This window comes from Thermobia domestica, chromosome 1 (assembly GCF_964235325.1).
Source record: "Thermobia domestica chromosome 1, izTheDome1.hap1.1, whole genome shotgun sequence".
NCBI classification, from domain to species: domain Eukaryota; kingdom Metazoa; phylum Arthropoda; class Insecta; order Zygentoma; family Lepismatidae; genus Thermobia; species Thermobia domestica.
The window spans coordinates 216,255,298-216,274,788 of NC_137454.1; the positions used below are offsets into that span (position 1 = coordinate 216,255,298).

The 19,491-nt window shown below is 35.4% G+C and overlaps 1 protein-coding gene across 3 annotated transcripts in view; it reads right to left on the reverse strand.

Moving 5' to 3' along the window:
• LOC145667064 (uncharacterized) overlaps nucleotides 1-19,491 on the reverse strand; it is a 35,422-nt gene that overhangs the window by 4,010 nt on the left and 11,921 nt on the right. The window contains exon 1 of one of the 3 annotated variants that reach the window (XR_014127860.1): nucleotides 2,625-2,796. The exons of the other annotated variants lie outside the window; for them this stretch is intronic. The gene's annotated coding sequence lies outside the window, so the exon portion shown is untranslated. Of the gene's footprint in view, nucleotides 1-2,624; nucleotides 2,797-19,491 lie in introns of those variants that run through there. 3 annotated transcript variants of the gene reach the window in all.

Genomic DNA, 19,491 nt, shown 5'->3' on the forward strand with positions numbered 1-19,491 from the left:
ATGTATATAGTTGGGAATCTTTGTTCAATATGAGAAATTAGGAAACAATACCTACTGACATCACGCAACAAGTACTGTCCTCTTTAGGGCGGTTCGAATACCTGTTTTATAAGGTTTGCAGATTTCCTGAAACCTAAGTTAGCCCAATTTGGTGAATTGGTTTAGAGCCATAATGAGACACAAGAGGAAAATACTTTAAAAAAAAAGAAAAAAAATAGGGGATCGACGTATTCTCCGAAAAAAGTTTCGGTTTCGTTGGGGGTTTGCATTCAACTCAACTAAACTGCTATGTTTAATGCTATTCAAACTTGTATAGTATCTCTTCTTGATGTCACAGGTCACACCCACGCAAGAAAACAAAGTCATTTTATTTAGTAAGAAAACCACCATCGTCTTGTGAATATGTGCAAAGAAATCAGGTTAAAATACTTATAAATGACCGTACTTTTACAATCTACTTCAACATATTAAAACTTGTGAAATAATTGACTTTAATAACAGTCTTTCAAGCATAATTTCCCTCTATTTTTATCATCATCTAACTGAGTTTCACTTCAAATACCTGGGATATTAAAGTGTTATATGCTGAGTTCGGATAATGCATAGAATTTATGTTTCAAGGTATACCATAACTAAAAAATCATATCTACTTAATAAAAATTACTTCTGATACAGAAAGAACAATGTTCGAAACATCCAAATGCTGATATATCTCATGTCTTTGAAGCGAATTTAATTACTTCATTCTCGTATCCATAACTTATTATTAGATAAAAACCGACGAACCCCTTTGATTGTTTCATAGCTGTTTTTGTTAAGATTAGCTCTTTCCAAACTGGAGTACTCATATTTTTGGAGTGGAAGTATGTGTCTGACGATCAAGAGGTACGCGGAATATAATTAATTATGCTGAAAAATAACAATTTACCCTTTGTCTACAAGTAATGTATATATATTATTAGATTTAGGCTATAGTTTTAATGGGAAATGAGGGCGCTTGATACAGTCCAGAAGGGAAAAGGTCACAATTGGTAACCCATTTATGCCAATTACCATACAAACTTTTATATTCACTACAGATTCTATTAAAATGTAAGATTCAAATAACGAACGATTATCAAGGGGTACGAAAGGTAGAAACGGTTAGTAATCGCTGATTTAGAGCATACAATCTTATTTATTCCAATCACGTATTTTTCATTTAGTTTGTGAGTTTCTTATGTCACATACTTTGATAATTATGATCGCCTGAAGAACACAACATAGAAATACCTGTACTTCAAGTTTTATAGCACAAGTAGGTATACATCAGAAATCACTGTACGAGCACGCTCGAACATTATTACATACTATAAATTTAGCTGAAATAATTATTCTTCACATAGATTATGTTTATGACATTTCTTTTTTCGAAAAATTTAAAACCATTCTCCCTTCTCCCGTGGTGATGAAACAGACAACCTTGAAATTATTTTTATACTTTGAGAAAAAAATAGAAATTACTGTATTTCCCTTTAGAAGGGAAATTTCCGGAAACTGTCGCACATCCCCACTTGTATTGAACGAGTTTAAATAGGTGATTTCTTCTCCCTAACATGTCACTAATATTAAGAGATTTCGAGATATAACCATTTTATTATAACATTTGCAACCTCATTCTTTTCTCTTCCTTTTTCGTTTTATGAGAAATATCAAAACACGCTGAAAAAACGCAATGAAATCTCAGTTTTATATCACACCGTTATGCTATGTAGGTTAGAGGAGACAGTGATGATGAGGATGAACGATATGGTGAAATAAAGAAAGTTGCATGAAACGGGACAATCCCGAGGAAACTCCACGCAGACAGTGTTTGATCCACCACAAAGAAGAGCTGGAATAGAACCAACGACCCAACACACCAGAGATCCTACCACTGAACCACTGCAGGCCCCTTAAAAACTCTTTTACCTTAAGGGATTTTGAAAAAAAAATGAAATGAATCTTTCAGTTTAAGATCCCACGTATGTGCCCTTTAGGCTAAGGGAGGCGATGATTAAAGCAATTGAATGATTATGAAAGAATTGGTAGAATGAGGAAGTGGGAGGAAACGATAATATCTTGAGAAAACCCACAGACACGATGTTGTCCACCACAAATTTACTTGGCCAGAAATCGATCTAGGGACCCGACGCACCAGAGGTAAGCGCTCTGCCACTGAACCATCATGCCTTCTTAAAGGATTTTGAGATACAGCCATTTCATTTTAACAATTGTAACTCCACTCTTTTTCTTCCCGCCATTTTCTTCCTTTCTAGGGGAAATGAATGTCAAAAAGCACTGAAACACGTTTGCAATTATCTTAAATTGAGAAATCTAAATACCAAATTTCGTGATCCTAACCTAGGAGAAATACCCATCCAGTTATAACAATTGCAACTTCCGCCTTTTTTTTCTTCCTGTCTTTTTCTTCCCTTCTACGGGAAATACAAAAGAAGTCTTTAATTATTTTAAATGAGAAGTCTAGATATCAAATTCCATATGTGTAACCTTAATAGATTCTGAGATATGGACATTTTAATATAATAATTACCACCTATTTCCCTACACCATGCTGAATTAATATATATATTTCTTAATGGTACCTTACGTCAGAAATCCTATGTACTGTATAAATTCGAGGTTTCTAGGTGAAGCCATTTGACCTGGGCGTTGATCAGTCAGTCAGTCATTCAGTCACTCAGAACGTCCTTTATATAGAGAGATAATTACAGCTTATATGCTTAGTAGTAGTATGCTTAGTAGTAAGTGTCCCTTTCTGTAAACATGAAGCCCTGCAAACGACAGAGACGAAAGAATGTAACACAGCAGCTCTCACATTTGCACACTTGTCAGTTAATTTTACATTACACTTTATAATTTGAACTTAGACTATATAAACTTTGAAATAAGCGACTCAATTTCAGTACTGTTTTGTATAACTTGAGAAAGACTATGTGATGTTAAAATACACAAACATTTATTTCAATAGTTTTATTCGTTTCAAAGTTATTTACAAAAAAGGAGAAAAAGTAGAAGGGAATATCAACTTACGATGACAACTTTACTAAGTACCCGATATCTGTGTTTGAAAATTAAATTATAAAACACTTGCTATCTATCCAAAATAATCTATTGTTACTTATTCAGAAGAATTGTTTCTTGAAATATCGAATTCCGTGAGAGTTTTTTTTAAAGAAATAACTTCAAATCATGTTTTCATGACAAAGGAAAAACGTTTGTTGCCACTACTAGATCATTAAGTTACGAAGGAAATTTCTAGAAGTAAAGGTGTTGATGGTTTTACCACATACATAAAAATTCATAAGCTGGCTGTGAGTTTCTTTACGATGATGATATTTACAAATACTATATACTTACAAGGAAGGGTCACGCAGTGGCTCCGCTGAGATCCGAACGAGACAATTGTGTTTCCATTTGATATGTTATAATTAGACGAATCCCAAAGTTATACGTGCCACCGGGTGGAATGTCGTGAGTTACAACATATTTTGTAATATAAAAGCTACAAAGCTGGCAGAATAGTTTGAACCGAGTCATTTCTTCGAAAACAGTTGAGTAAGTGGAAAACTCGGACAATACGTATCCCATCATTTTCAACGACAAACATTTTTGGGGTAAAAACTTTGTCCCACGGTCTCCCGCAGGGTCCCAGACGAAGTCCAACTCAAAATTTTCAAATGGCAAGGGGGGTTAAGTGGCACATCATTTGAAAGCTGTTGTAAAATGAAAGAAAATGCAGCAAGTCTCGACTCTCTACAACAACCCTGTGCAAAATGGCGATGTGTCAAAGTGTAAACGAAAACTTAATTGAAAAGTCTATGGTCACCCCTATAAATCGGAAACGGTAAAATAAATGTGAAAACAGAAAAGGATGTGTGGCATTATTTTCAAAGTACAACGATTAAAGTGAAAACGTCTTGTCCCAGGGTCCCCACATGGTCCCAGGTGGGGTCCAACTAAAAAGTTTCAAATGGCAAGAGAGGTAGGACATCGTTTGAAAGCTGTTGATAAGTGAAAGAAGACGGAGCGCATCTCGACTTTCTACGACAACCCTGTCCAAAATTGTGGTGGGTCAAAATGTAAACAAAAGCTTAATTGAAAATCTATTGCCACCTTGAATCCAAGAGGGCCGCTTCAAACCTATGTTATTTATAGTAGAAATCTAAATCTCTATTTTTCTCTATTATGTATTTAGAAATAATAGGAAGACTAAAGAACAATTGAATTTCGATTCACTTCAACTATTATTTCATTCGGTAACAACACATATATATTTTGTTCTTAATTGCACGTTCCTCACGGTTCTTAGGACATTATTTACTTGAATATAACGAATATGCGATGAACACACAACTCTGATTTCCTACTCATGCTACTAAACAAAAGTTGAATACCTTCGGATATTTTTTTAATTTTGTCATACGTAGTTCATACCGAAAGAACTCGTTGCACCAGTAGGTCGGGGGCTCTATTGTAACGTATTCGTGATGGTTACATTTGTATGTCATTCGTTGGTTTGATCGCAATACTTCAAGCAATACCAAATATACAAAAAAAAAAAAAAAAAAAAAAAAAAAAAAAATCATTTGCAAGATTGGCGAGTAGTACCAAACATGTGTAAGTCATTTCAGTACATCGAGCTGCGTCAAACTTTGTTGGTTTGGTCACAGTATTCCAAGAAATACCATATTTATATACAAACTCATTTTTCACGCTGGCAGCCACATTGGATTACAGATTATACTCTTTGATATTTTGTGGATATCTACTATTAACCATAAACGTTCGCTTCTCCAACACCAGTGGTGTGAGCTGAATATGTGTTCGATACATAGTGCGGCATTTTGAACTCAGGATGTTGCTTTTTTGAACATTTTCATATTTTAGTCACTTACTAATCAACATTAATGCTAAATTTGGTTTCGTAACTTCAGCAGTTTGGTACGCTTATCCTTTCGATATAGGTTTGAAGCGGCCCTCTTGGATTCAAGGTGGCAATAGATTTTCAATTAAGCTTTTGTTTACATTTTGACCCACCACAATTTTGGACAGGGTTGTCGTAGAAAGTCGAGATGCGCTCCGTCTTCTTTCCCTTAACAACAGCTTTCAAACGATGTCCTACCTCTCTTTCCATTGGAAACTTTTTAGTTGGACCCCACCTGGGACCATGTGGGGACCCTGGGACAAGACGTTTTCACTTTAATCGTTGTACTTTGAAAATAATGCCACACATCCTTTCCTGTTTTCACATTTGTCTTACCGTTTCCGATTTATAGGGGTGACCATAGACTTTTCAATTAAGTTTTCGTTTACACTTTGACACATCGCCATTTTGCACAGGGTTGTTGTAGAGAGTCGAGACTTGCTGCATTTTCTTTCATTTTACAACAGCTTTCAAATGATGTGCCACTTAACCCCCCTTGCCATTTGAAAATTTTGAGTTGGACCCCGTCTGGGACCCTGCGGGGGACCCTGGGACAAAGTTTTTACCCCAAAAATGTTTGTCGTTGAAAATGATGGGATACGTGTTGGCCGAGTTTTCCACTTACTCAACCGTTTTCGAAGAAATGACTCGGTTCAAACTATTATGTCAGGTAATTTTTTTGTAGTTCTTACATTACAAAATATGTTGTAACTCACAATATTCCGCTCGATGGCACGTATAACTTTGGGATTCGTCTAATTATAACATATCAAATGGAAACACAATTGTCTCGTTCGGATCTCAGCGGAGCCACTGCGTGACCCTTCCTTGTTAGTATAGGTCAAGAAGCTTCTATACAAATAACTTCTTTTATAATCTTATAACAAATATTAACTGACTTCAAAATAGTACTAAAAACAAAATACATTTAAAAGCGTTGAGGAGAGAAAAAATTAAAAAGCGCTAGACATTACTATCAAAAATAAAAGAATTCTAGTCTGTGCCAAACGAACAAATTATTGCCGAACATAAAATTATAGTTTCAATGGTAGTTTTATTAGGCATTAACCATTGCCTAATGTAAAATTATAATTTCAATAGTAATTTTATTAGGCATTAAAATGTTTGACTTGGCACAGGAATCCTAATTTTTGCAGATGTAACTTCTGACATTAAATCTAGCAAATAGGATTTAAAAATTCCAGAGCATTAGACTCGGTAACAAACAGCAATCACAACATAATATTATTTAACATCGAAAAAGACAACTTAGAGAAAGAAAATCAGTAAGGGGAAGGAAATAAAATTATAAAATATATTCCAAATAATAATATTAATTGAAAAAAAAATTGGAGCACTATAAAACTGTCAAAAACAACCTAAGGGAGAAACTTAGAAGAGATAGCAGAGGAAATTGAAACAGAAACGATAATGACAATTATCATCTCAATCAAAATATTAACAAATGCTAAAAACAATAGACCAAATACTTTTTGGAATGAACAACTCAGAAAATTAAAGAACAAGCGCAGAAAAGCTCGAAAATTATATCAATATATCACCAATTAAACCTAAGACAAATCAGATTAAGAAAGTATAGGGGCCTAAAGAGAAAATATGAAACGAAATTAAAAGAAACAAAACAAGAAAGCTGATAAACGAAAATGTAAATTCAGACCCATGAAGAAATCCATATACAAAGGTAAACAAAGTTCTATCGCTTTTTGTCGAGGTCTGTGTTCAATTCGCTGTCACACCGTGATTTGAATGCGAATTGAGATAAAGCGAAGGTCAGTTGTTGGTGTGGGTATATCCAACATACTATCTAGTGGTAGTTCAGTTATATCGTGAACTTGCGTAAGGACAGAGTGAACATGGGATCTCCACAGAGTGTCATAAGAGTGTGTATGCTCTACTAGTTCAAACTGGGGTCAAACGCTGCTGCAGCGGGGCGGAAGATATACCAGGCCTTTGGTGAGGGTGCCGTGCCTACGCGGACAGTGTAGCTGAGGTTTTTTAAGTTTAAGAACGGTGACGAAATACTCGAAGACGCACCATGTGCCGAAAGACCAATACATGTACAAAATGATCTTCAGGCAGCAATTGAGGCGAAAAGTGGCCAGACATGTGAGAAACTGGGACTACAATTCAGTGTGAAGGGAGAAATCATTCGGAAACACCTCCATCAACTTACGAAGCACTATAAGTTGGGCCGATGAGTCCCATATGATTTGACTCCGGGCCAGAAAGCAACGCGAGCAGACACCTGTGTTTCTTTGCTGTCTCGTCTGAGGAAGGAGGTATTTATGGACAGGGTCTTGACATGTAATAAGAAGTGGATCCTGTACGAAGCTCCACGGCGCTGTCATCATTGGTTAGCATCCTATGAACCGGTTCCAAAACAGCCGAAACCAGCACTGCATCAGAAGAAGGTTCGCCTCGTGCATCGGGAACTGCTACCAACTGGTCAGAGCATCAATACAACTGTGTACTGTCAGCAGTTGAACCGTGCTCAAGGAAAACTCAAAACTCTGGAGCCAACACTTCTGAATCGCAAAGGAGTCCTCCTGTTACAGGACAATGCTAAGCTCCACATGAATAGGATGACCTGGGACACCATTATACGCCTTGGATGGGAAACACTATTGCATTCACCATATTCACCGGACATTGCACTGTCAGATTATCACCTGTTCCATTCCTTGGACAATCACTTTAGAGGACGCCAGTTTAAATCCCTAGTAAAGGTACAAAATGCACTTGATACATTCTTCGCTTCACGGCCCACCAAGTTCTACCGTGATGGAATCCATGGCCTTCCAGAACGTTGTCAGAATGTCGTCAGTGCTGATGGGGATCATTTCTGATCTTCCAGGTACGTCTTAGGTGACATATCGATGTTTGAAGATGGTGGGTAGAAAAGCGATAGAACTTTCTTGGTTACCTTTATAATATAGTGAATAACAAATACACAAACCGATATCAATTCCAACCTTAAATATAAAAGAGGGGACATCACGGATGGAATAGAGGATGCCATAAAATATTTGATGGAAATCCTGTTGTTAGAAGATAGTGAGGAAAATGAAAGTGAAAAGCAAACGGAATTAAGAAGACAAATGGAAATAATGCTTGAAATACAAACAGAAACTGAGGAAGTAACAAATCAGGAAATGTATCATACATAATTGAAAAATAAAAATCACTTGGTCCAAATAACATCAAAGGACAAATTTATAAAAAACAATATAAGTAAATGAGCACCGTATCTAGCAAGATTAGTTAACATGGTTTACAGAAAGGACATACCGATTAATGGGAAGAAATGAATCTAGTCTTAAAAAGAAAATGACAACATAAGGAAGGTTCTAAATCATATAGAGCCATATGAATGTTAGACGTAATCGACAAACTATTTGAGTGAGAGTTTTAGTTGAGAAAATAAATAAATGTAAAAAAAAAATATACAATTGTACTGTACAGCATGATTTCAGAAAAAAAGAAAGCTACAGAGACAGTTAATAGATGATTACTGGAATTAATTGAAGAAAGAAAGACCGAAATATATCAGTTAACCATTTTCTTAGACATAAGTGGCGCATTTGACAACTTATAGTAGCCATCTCTTTTCAATCTGTTGAACAAATTTAAAACAAACAAATATTCTATATGAAACAATGGAAAGTTATTGATCAGAAAGAAAAATTAGTCTGCAATTATCGGATTAGAGCATAATAATTATAACTACTAGCATAAAAATGCTCATAAGATTCGAATTTCGGACTCACAACATGGGATATAGTAGTACAACCTTGTTTAAAATTAATAAAACGCATGAAAGAAATATTTGGAACAGTCGAATATGCTGACGATATTGCAAGAGTAATAAAAGGATCATCAAGAAAGAAAATTGAAAATGAGGGAAATAAAGTGTTAGAAGAATTAAATAAGTGATGCAAAAAATAAAATTGTCCGATACCAGCAAAATATATGATAATTGATACATAATTAAAAGGAAAACCAATTCTTAAAATAACTAGGTAAATAACAACTATATTGAGAAAATAAAGAACTTTAAATATCTGGGATTGTGGTTGAACGAAAATTTAAACTAACAAAAACATGTAATAGAGGTCAAACAAAAGGCGAAAAAGGTAGGAAACAAACTGCGAACCTTGGCTAAAAAAGGATTATAAATTACCTGATAGAATTATAAAATCATACAATAAGACAGTGATAATGCCAATAATAAGTTACTGTTCCGGAGTATGGAGAGACAAACTTTTCGCAAATGACAAATAAAAACATTAAATAGGGATTAGACAAATACTATATACTAATAAGAACTAATAAAATTATCAAACAATGCAGATAGGAGACTTAAATATTCTCACATTAGAGGAACCCACAAATCTAGTAGTTTTAGAGGCTTAATAGGATTATGGACAAAAATTAAGGAAATCAATAAAATTCTAGAAATCAGGTAAAATAGCAGGAAATGAAGAAGAATTTAATAAATTTATAGAAAAATATAGAATAAGGAATTGATAAGTACTCGAAAGAGATATAAACTAAGAACATACCACATTAAATATAAGAAAGAAAATAGAGCCACATGGAAAAATCAATGAAATTTCTATCAGAACATGGATCATATAAAACATATTTTAAACGACTATATATATGGAAAATAATTATATACGTGCCTATGGGGAGACCCAAAACCCAGAATATACGGAATAGAACTGTAATAATTTTAGTAAGAAAGTAGAAATACAACCAGAAAGAAATAACCTATGAGAAATGAGCATGAATGATATTTACTTACAGATTTGAAAAAGTATCAAAGCACGTGATAGAAAGAGCATAGGAAAACAGGAAAAAAATTATAGTTCAACTTAAATTGCCTAAAACCAACGTAAAAACAACGTAATACAAGGAATTCTATCTGTAAACACTATAATTCTGATGTTATTAGCGAATTTACGTATTTGGAGTTAGTGTTTGTGATATTAGTGAAATAGTGTGTGCAAATCAATAGTGTTTCGTGAGTATTGAAAGTGTGGCGGGAAAACACAACGTAGAAATGATAAATAAAAACGAAAAACCAAAGTGGCGTTAAAAGTAGTTTACAATTGTAATGATGAGTTAGAAATAGTGAAAATAAATGGCAATATCTGCAAATGAAACCAGATGAAATACCAAATGAAACCAGGTAAAAGTGCAGTTAATAAATTCTCATAATTATATTGAAATAAGTAGTGAATATTTTTTTAAAAAATCAATAAGCAAAAGAAGGCAGTAATGAACAGGTGAAAACCTAAGTGAAACATATAATAAATAATGAGAGGTGAGAAATCAAAGTTATTTAAGAAATCAACAGGAGAAGCAATGAAAATATCAAAAGGAGGTGCGTAAAATTAGAGAGAAACCACATATAGATGAAAAATAACAGAGGAAGAAGACATAATATAAGGAAGAAACTAAATACGAGTAATTAAGTAAAAATAAGACAATGATCTAATATAAATAAAATGAAGAGTTTGTCTGTGAGTCTGTGTGTCTGTCTGTGTGCAACCTGTGGACTAGACGAGTGGACCGAGCGCTATCAAATTTCGGTCATGGGTACCTTGCTCCAGGCCCCAGACCAAGACGAAGCGTTTTTATTTTTAAATTTCGAACCAGGGGGGTATTAGGGGGCGTTTACCGGGACATGTAAAAGTAGTAGAAAATGACGGATAGTAGTGTCGAATTCATAGTTTTCACGGTCGTTGAGATCAATGGTGAAACTCCGATCGCATTAACTTCCAGATTAACCCCATTAGGCTGCGGGCTGGGGGTCACCGGGGGACACCGAAACTTGTAAAAATAATCCAAAATGACCGATATTAGTAGGGATGGGCACGAGCGACTTCGAGTGAGTTTTCATTGAAACTCGACTCGACTCGAAACAAACATCTTTGAGCTCGACTCGAGAACTCGGCTCGATTCGGAACTCGATTCGAATTTGACTCGAGTTTCGAGCCGAGCCGAGCCAAAACGAGCTAAATTACATGTGTAGTTTCAAGTACTTTCTTCAAGTATCCTACATAGACAATATATTTATTATCAATGACGCTACAATACTACAACTTATTATTATTATTATTATTATTATTATTATTATTATTATTATTATTATTATTATTATTATTATTATTATTACAATACTGTGTATAAACATGAAAGTTAGGCGGTTTGTATCTGAATACTAAAAACTAGTTGACTGCTGACCTCGGTAGTCGTGAATTCTAGAAGTCTAGGAGTTGTTCACGAGGTACTATGGGTTTGAGTTCCGGAGGAGCAAGTATCCGGCTCGAGCCAAAAATCGTTAAAAGTTAGAGGGCGCCGGCCAAACATATTCAAAACTGCTCGACACGGGTTTAGGATTGTCAAAGGCAAGAGCGGCTCGGTTCAAAGCTCATTCCCTATTGAGCTGAGCCAACAGCTCACCCAACCGAGCCGGCTCGAGCCGAAACAATCGAGCTGATGGCTCACCCCAACCGAGCTGGCTCGAGCCGATGGCTCACCTGAGCCGAGTCGGTGCCTCATCTCAACCGAGCCGGCTCGACCTGTTCGCTCAGTTGAACCGGGCTTCTGCTTGGACTCAAAACTTCGACCGTGCAGGTCTCAGCCTTGGTGGTAAGAACTGCAATATAGTATACTTATATTGGTGCTCACGACATTTGAGGCTGTCTCGTAAAAATCCATTGCCATCTTGTTAATCGAGACGAGACGAGATGCGAGCAGTATCCAATCTCGTGAGCAACACTTAAAATATTCCACGTTACTGCTTACATTTCTCATAGCTTTCGCTTTCCAGTCTAATCAGGCAATGATTTCAAAACGAGTTAAAACGAACTAAACGAGCGAGCCATTTATAGAACTCGACCTTAAAACAGTGACTCGGCTTGGAACTCGACTCGAGAATATTATATTTGACTCGACTTGAATTCGCTTCAAGTTTCGAGTCGAGTCGAGTTTTAGCTCGACTCGTGCCCATCCCTAGATATTAATGTCCAATCCATAGTTTTCGCGGTCGCTTGAATGGTGACACTTCCATTAGCGATGACTTTCAAATTCAGCTACCATTGTATACAGGCAGGGGTTCACCTGCGGGGGGGGGGGGGTAGGTACCTAAACATATAAAAATAATCCAAAATGACCGATATTAGTGTCAACTCTATAGTTTTTGCGGTTGCTGAGATGAATGGTGATACTCGCACAGGCGTTGACTTCCAAATATAGCCTCCATGTGAAGAATGGGTATTTCAGTTAGTAAATAATAAACCTAAGAACTAGACAGGCTTAAGACAAATACGACTATACACTACGATTTAATATTTTTTTTTTTGTTAGAAGGTGGATGAATTGTAATATATAAAATAAATAAATAGTATAAAAAGTAAGATTAAAGGCACATTTTAAAATTTTAAAGTAACTTGTTTAAAAAGTGCCTGCTCTTATCTAAATGGAAATAAATCGAACAAGGGAGAGAAGATAAAAAAATAAAGGGAGGAAATAGATAGTAAGAGGCAGTTGCGTCTGCTCTATAGTAAGTCCTGAAGATACAAGCAAAAGCATGGGGAAATGGAGGCCTAAGAAAAAAACGAATGTTTGCTGTGGCTTGACACCATATATACTTTGACTGAAGGCAAACATCAACAAGTTTTAGAAGCGTTCAGTTTTGTTGTATTGGCATTCTACATGAGAAAACTAAAAATTAAGAAAGCAAAAGAAATAATTTAAAAAAAATATATATAAAAGGTACGAAAATTATCAACGTTGAACATATGTAATTCTATACCATAACGAATATTCAGTTGCCCTAAAAACTATTGTAGTAATTTTTGTTGATTGCGACTACTACTACTACTACTACTACTACTACTACTACTACTACTACTACTACTACTACTACTGCTACTACTACTACTACTACTACTACTACTACTACTACTACTACTAATAATAATAATAATAATAATAATAATAATAATTAGCTTTGAATTTGTGTTGCAATCCAATACTGAGAAATCTGCTAAACAAGTAGATTTATATGTAAAGCATATGTAGACTCATTGATTGATTCATTAGATTCACTGCCTTCGGAAGCAAATTTAATATTACATAATTCTTGCTGGGTAATGGTTTTTGTTAATGTTTAGATTGTAATCTTTTCCGGACGAAAAGAAAATAATATTGCATAATATCCTATGTTAAAATAGTATGATTCCTGAAGTTCAGTTGCTTAAAATGTTTTTCTTATTAATATTTTGCGATTTTTGCGGTTTGCATCTAGACAAACTGATTAATTAAAAATATCTTGAAACTAAAAAAGAAAAGGTAAATACAAATTGATTCTTTCATTTCAGAGTAATACAAGGATGTACCAGGGGCGGATCCAGGGGTGGGGCGATCTGGCCGATCGCCCTCCCAGAAAAGAGAGCTTTCTTATTTTATATATATAAATAAAACCCATCCCAAAGTTTGAAGTCCTTAAAAGTAGCAGTATGACAACCCGCCGCACCCCCAGAAGTCGGTCCTGGATCCGCCCCTGGGATGTACACAATGGGAATGTGTCGCACAATGCGTCTTTGATGTTTGGAAAGGAGAATAAACTCTAGCATTTAAACGAGTTAACAATTAGAAACTTGTGTAATGTAAATAGTAATAATTAGTACTGTATACTCTAAATAAGCTGGGTATGTAGTTTGTGTGTTTTCTTTCCTCTTCGTGTTTTAAGTTATATAATCGGAATCTCGTCAATCGGAACCTTGTCAAATGTTAAACCATTGGTGAAGAGGTTTCAGTGAATTTTGTTGTTGTAGTTTCTGCACAAAACTACCATTTTGTTCTTTATTGCCAATAAAAAATCCACCGTGCATAAATTAGTGAAAAGTCATTTCATTCGTACATAAAAGATGCATCTTTGACGCACATATTACGGTAGAACATGGGATTTTTTAACTATCCTCGAAGTTTATGGGTTCATGTTCTGTCGTATTGGATTATGTACCACAACACGGAAACAAATGTTCCAGTTAGAGCGAGTTAAAAAAGAGGGTAGCTCTCGCCTTAGGAACACGGAACTTCCAAGTTCGATTCCCAATTGGAGAAACTTGAACGCATTACGGTGGTTTCGATGATAAACTGTAAATCCAAATCTCATGGTGGAAGGACGCTGAAAGGGACTCTAAATTCCAACCCAACTAACTAATAAGGCACAGATTACTGTAATTTAAATGCTTACATCTAGAGCTATATTTTTTTTGTCGATCTTCGTAATCGTAAGTATACCCCTGTCGTTTGCTGTATACGTACTATTTATTTTCCAATGTGCTTTCTTATACCAAATGTTCCCTTCCCTTTACTGTTGTTCTTTATTATTCTTGTTCAATTTTGAAGGTCAAATATCTTGAGCTCGTTGAATCGGATGGTTTAATCGTGTGGTAATTAAAATGGGTTTTTAATAACCATTTATGGCTGTCGTCATTAAGCATACATAAGGTTGATAGGTGAAGGTTACTTCAATGTTGTTATATATTTTGTAACGAGACCAAGGCCTTGATTTTCAAGATATACGATAAAAGAGTTGATCATGATTTCAAAGCTTTCTATGTACGCAGTTCAAGTTGCTCAGCTAGATTACTTTTGTCTTGATTTGTTTTTTCTTAATAATGTTTTGACATTGACATTTTCAATACCTGAATGTCCTCAAGGAACATCTGTAACTACAATAATTCTCGTATTAACCAAGAGGACAACTTTAAATTGTGTTCTTATGTTCCTTTCTTTTAATTGAAACGCTTTTTCTTGTGAAGCCGCGATATTCGCACACGTCCTCTAGGCATACGTGAGCGAATAATATACCCAGGATCCACTTTAAGGGGAATAGATTTAGACAGCCTTCACTACAATTAAAGTAAGAAATAGGTTAATTGGCTCACCTATTTCAAGTGCATCAAATTTTAAGTGAGTGGTCGACTGATCTTTTCAGAACAAATGACTATTTCCAAATCGGAAATCACTCGAGCTCGCGTGCGGTTAGACTCACTATCTTCAAAGGAGCTCGCACTTACTAAGCTCAATGAGGCTCACGCTAGGTCACACTCACACTCGCTACAGCTCCAGCTCGTAATTATCAATGAGACTCGCGCTTGCTCAGATCAGAACTCGGGATGGCTATTCTTAATAAGGCTCACGCTAGTTTAGACTCACGTTCTCTAGAGCTCGAGATAGCTATTCTCAATGACCCTCGTGCTAGCCCAGGCTAGTACTCGCTAGAACTGGTGCTCGCTATTTTCCATGAGTCATGCACTAGCTCACACACACAGATTCTTACTCGCTAGAGCTGAGGCTTCCTATTGTCATTGAGCCTCTCGCTAGCCCAGACTTCTGCGTTAGAATTCAGTCTCGCTATTCTTAATGAACTACGCGCTAACCCTTAAGTCCACATTCTTACTTACTACCTAAGGTAGAGCTCGGACTACCTTTTGTCAATAAGCCTCGTGCTAGCCCAGACTCACACAAGCTAGCTGTTGTATATAAATTTATCCGAGCTCATTGACAATAAGTAGTCCAAGCTCTAGCGAGTGTGAGTCTGGGCTAGTATGAGGTTCATCTAGACTCGTACTTGCTAGAGCTTGGACTCGCTGTTCTCAATGAGCCACAAACTAGGTCACAAGTCCAAATTCTTGCTCGCTAAACCTCGGGCTACCTATTGTCAATGAACCTCACGCTAGCCAAGACTCATACTCGCTAAAGTTCGAGCTCACTATTCTTAATGAGCCACACGCTAGTCCACAAATCCAGACTAGCACTCGCTACAGCTCGGGCTAGCTACTCTCAATGAACCTCGTGCTATCTCAAACTTGCACTCGCTAGAACTGGGGCTCGCTACTTTCAATAATGCCTGCGTTAACTCAACCTCGAGTGCCATTTACTTTAATCAGTGATCCCGAACCTCATTGGAATTCGAGCTCGCTCTGACTGAGGCTCTGGGTCGCTATCTACTTATAGCGATCATGATCGCGCTCAATTATTGAGCTCAAAAACTGAGCTCACAAGTTTTGGCATCTCTATTTCAGAAATATAATCACCACTTTAGGATAAGCGTTAAAATCTACAGGACACATTCTTTCTCTGTTTCTCATGAAAAATTCAGCCCTTAAGCACACATCTTTTAGTATAATAAACAGTACAACCTAAAACGTACAAGCCCACCGCTTACTAACATGATTTGGACTTGTATTATTTCATTTGAAGGTGGTTTGAAATGCCAAAAATGCTTACATTCATAATGGCATAAACAATGGCAAAATATGGCCACCATTTTCAGGTGAGGTAATATATTATATAAATATATGAAGCAATCAACATAAGGAAAAATCACCTATTTATAAGATAATATAATAATCGGTTCTGGATCATTTCAGATATATTGTTCTTCTTTACAGTTCAAATGTATTATACACCTTATTAATTGGATATTATTATTATTATTATTATTATTATTATTATTATTATTATTATTATTATTATTATTATTATTATTATTGAGCTGAGCGAAGCGAAGCTCTTATACTCGGGTTAGCCGTTTGGTTGTCCGCGAACTCCTCCTAGACCGTTTGGCCGATCTCAACCAAACTTAGCACGCTGATAGAGTATGTCGTGCTGAGTGACAACATAGGTCGAAATCAAAAATCCGATGTACCATCGAGGAATAATCACCGAAAAACGCTTCCTGATTACGTAGTTTAAGCTCGCTCAGCTCATTTCATTGCAATCGGGTATATACATTGCATTCCTAGTTATTATTATTATTATTATTATTTACTAGTACTAGCAAATGTCCCATGTGATTCTGTGGGCAATATTTTGCGTTCTTCCTCCTGAATCTTTTATACAGAATTCATCTAAAGTTAGTATCTCGCAGAAACTCAAGCCATTGTATAGGAATCTTAGTGAACTCCTCACCCTCTTTTTCATCCATTCTAGAGCTCGCTCGTGGCTAAGCGGTTAGTGTACGTGCCTTTGACGTGGGAAATCTGAGTTCAATTCATGACGGGAGGTTATGTGATTCGGATTCCATGTTAAGCTGTAGGTCCACGTCTCACATAACTTCGCCGATGAAAGGGACACTAAATCGAAAATCAAATCAAATCTTCCATTCTATGTAGGTCAAACATTAAAAAAAAAAAAAAAAAAAAAAAACATTGAAACATGTTTAAATGAAAAGTCCAAACACCAAATTTCATGTCTCTAACTCAAGGGATTCCGAGATATGGACATCTTTCTATAATAATTGCAACTCCTACCCTCTTCCAAGTCAAATTTCAAAAATAAATAAATAAATAAATAAATAAATAAAAAAATAACATAAAAAAATAAAAAAAAATTAAAAAACTTCTTGGTAGTACCTTTAGTCACAAAGTCTTCCTAACATCCAAATTTCAAGATTCTGGTCTTCGCAGTTAGTAATGCCTGGGTGTTGATCAACCAGTTATTTACAGTTAGTAATGACTCGTTCTTTTATATATAGAGACAGACATAGAAATTTAAGGGTTAACACTTGAAATATTCTCATCATATTAACATAAACTAAAGCTAAACTGCGTGTCGAAAGAGTAATGCAAATCTCATGCTTCAGTTCAGCTGGCTTCTTTGTTATGTAACTATATTTATAGCAGTTACAATATGATTATATGTATTCAGAAACAATACAATACAATTTGCAATAAATCTGCACAAACACACACAGGGAAACAACGACAATTTCCATTATCTTTCCTCTTGAATTGCTTTTTTTTCTTTCAGTGTCGGTCACTCTTCGTTCTTCACTCTATTGCAGAAAGACTAACGGATCTTTCTTGCGTAACATTAAGGCTTTTAATTTTAAACTTTCTAAAATTATTTTGTCGGACGTTGTTCTCTTTTCCATTTTTTTATTGCACGATTTCACGAGCAAAATTAAAATTTGTGGCTTAATTCTTTTTTACATTAGCAGATAAATTTCCGCGATTTTTATCAGATCTCTTACGTAAGATGCATTTATTATTATTATTATTATTATTATTATTATTATTATTATTATTATTATTATTATTATTATTATTATTATTGTACACAAAAATTATGTTTAAGAGATCCAGATAAAAGAAACGTTAAATCTTCATTGTATGAAAATCATAGCTCTAAATCTATGGAAAAAATATCGTATTAAAGTGTATCATTGTAAGCTTAATTTCTTTCAGTATTTGTATTGGAGTTATCAATAAATATTTATATCTCGCGGTAGCTTTACATTTCACAACACATTGTCCATTTGCTTTCTTCAGAGGATTCTCTGAGGTCCGATGAATTCGACGCTGACTAAAGCGATATCTGTCACTGAAATCAGAAAAAAAAAAACAACTTTGAGTCGAGATTATTCAATGTTGCCAAGAACCAAGTCCAAACAAATTTCAGTTTAAAGTAGAAAGTAACATGAAGAAGGTATAACCTCTTGTAGCCACATACCCTGAAAAAAAAATAGACCCTATTCAACCAATATGTTCCTTTTACGAAATGTCTTTAAAATTTATGACGAAAATACTCGAACAAATTAGTACCATAAATATTGATATGACAGTGACTCGTCTTGGAAAACAATACTTTGACTTACTCGTTGCCCTAAAGACAGAGATATTTATATATACGTGTCGTAATACGTATTGTCATGTTGTTTGTTGTTGTAGAGGAAGTCCATACGGACATACTTTTGACAAATGCAAAAGTAACATCAGTTAATCACAGATCGTTTAAATGTACACCTAGAGATATTAGGGATGCAAATGAGAAGAGACGCGCTTTTTAGAATTCGAGGCGGGGCGAGACAAATGCTTGTCTCGGTTCGAAAACTCAAGACGAGTTGGCTCGTGAAATCTCTTCTCGAATGTCTCGAAGAAACTCAATTTTTTAAACTTATTTTGGAAGAAGAATTTTCTCTGAAAGATAGTTCTCTTTTGGAACCAATGCCAGTATTTATTAACTTAAAAGAGTAGAGAATGCCTAAACTCAATAGGCCAATCTCTCAAAATCAAAGTGTATTAATTATTATGTAAAAGTAGTGGAGTGCGGATATATTATAAAAGATAGACGTTTAAGTGTTATTATCATTTAAATACTACTATTATCAATATGAGTTTATCTGTTTAGACTTCTATGTACACTGAATGAAATATTCTATGGATTGGATGAATTCTATGCACACCACTGGTAAAGGACTTGAAATTTCATTTACGTTGTATATTCAAGTGTTGAGATTAGGGATGGCCAAAATTTTCCAGAATCTGGATTCCGGAAATTCATTTTCCGGAACCGGAAATTTCACTTTCCGGATTTTGAAAAATCCGGAATTCAGAAAAATTCCGAAATCGGAATTTTTCCGATTTTACTTTCCGGAGTCCGGAATTGACTATCCCTAGTTGAGATCAACTAGTTGG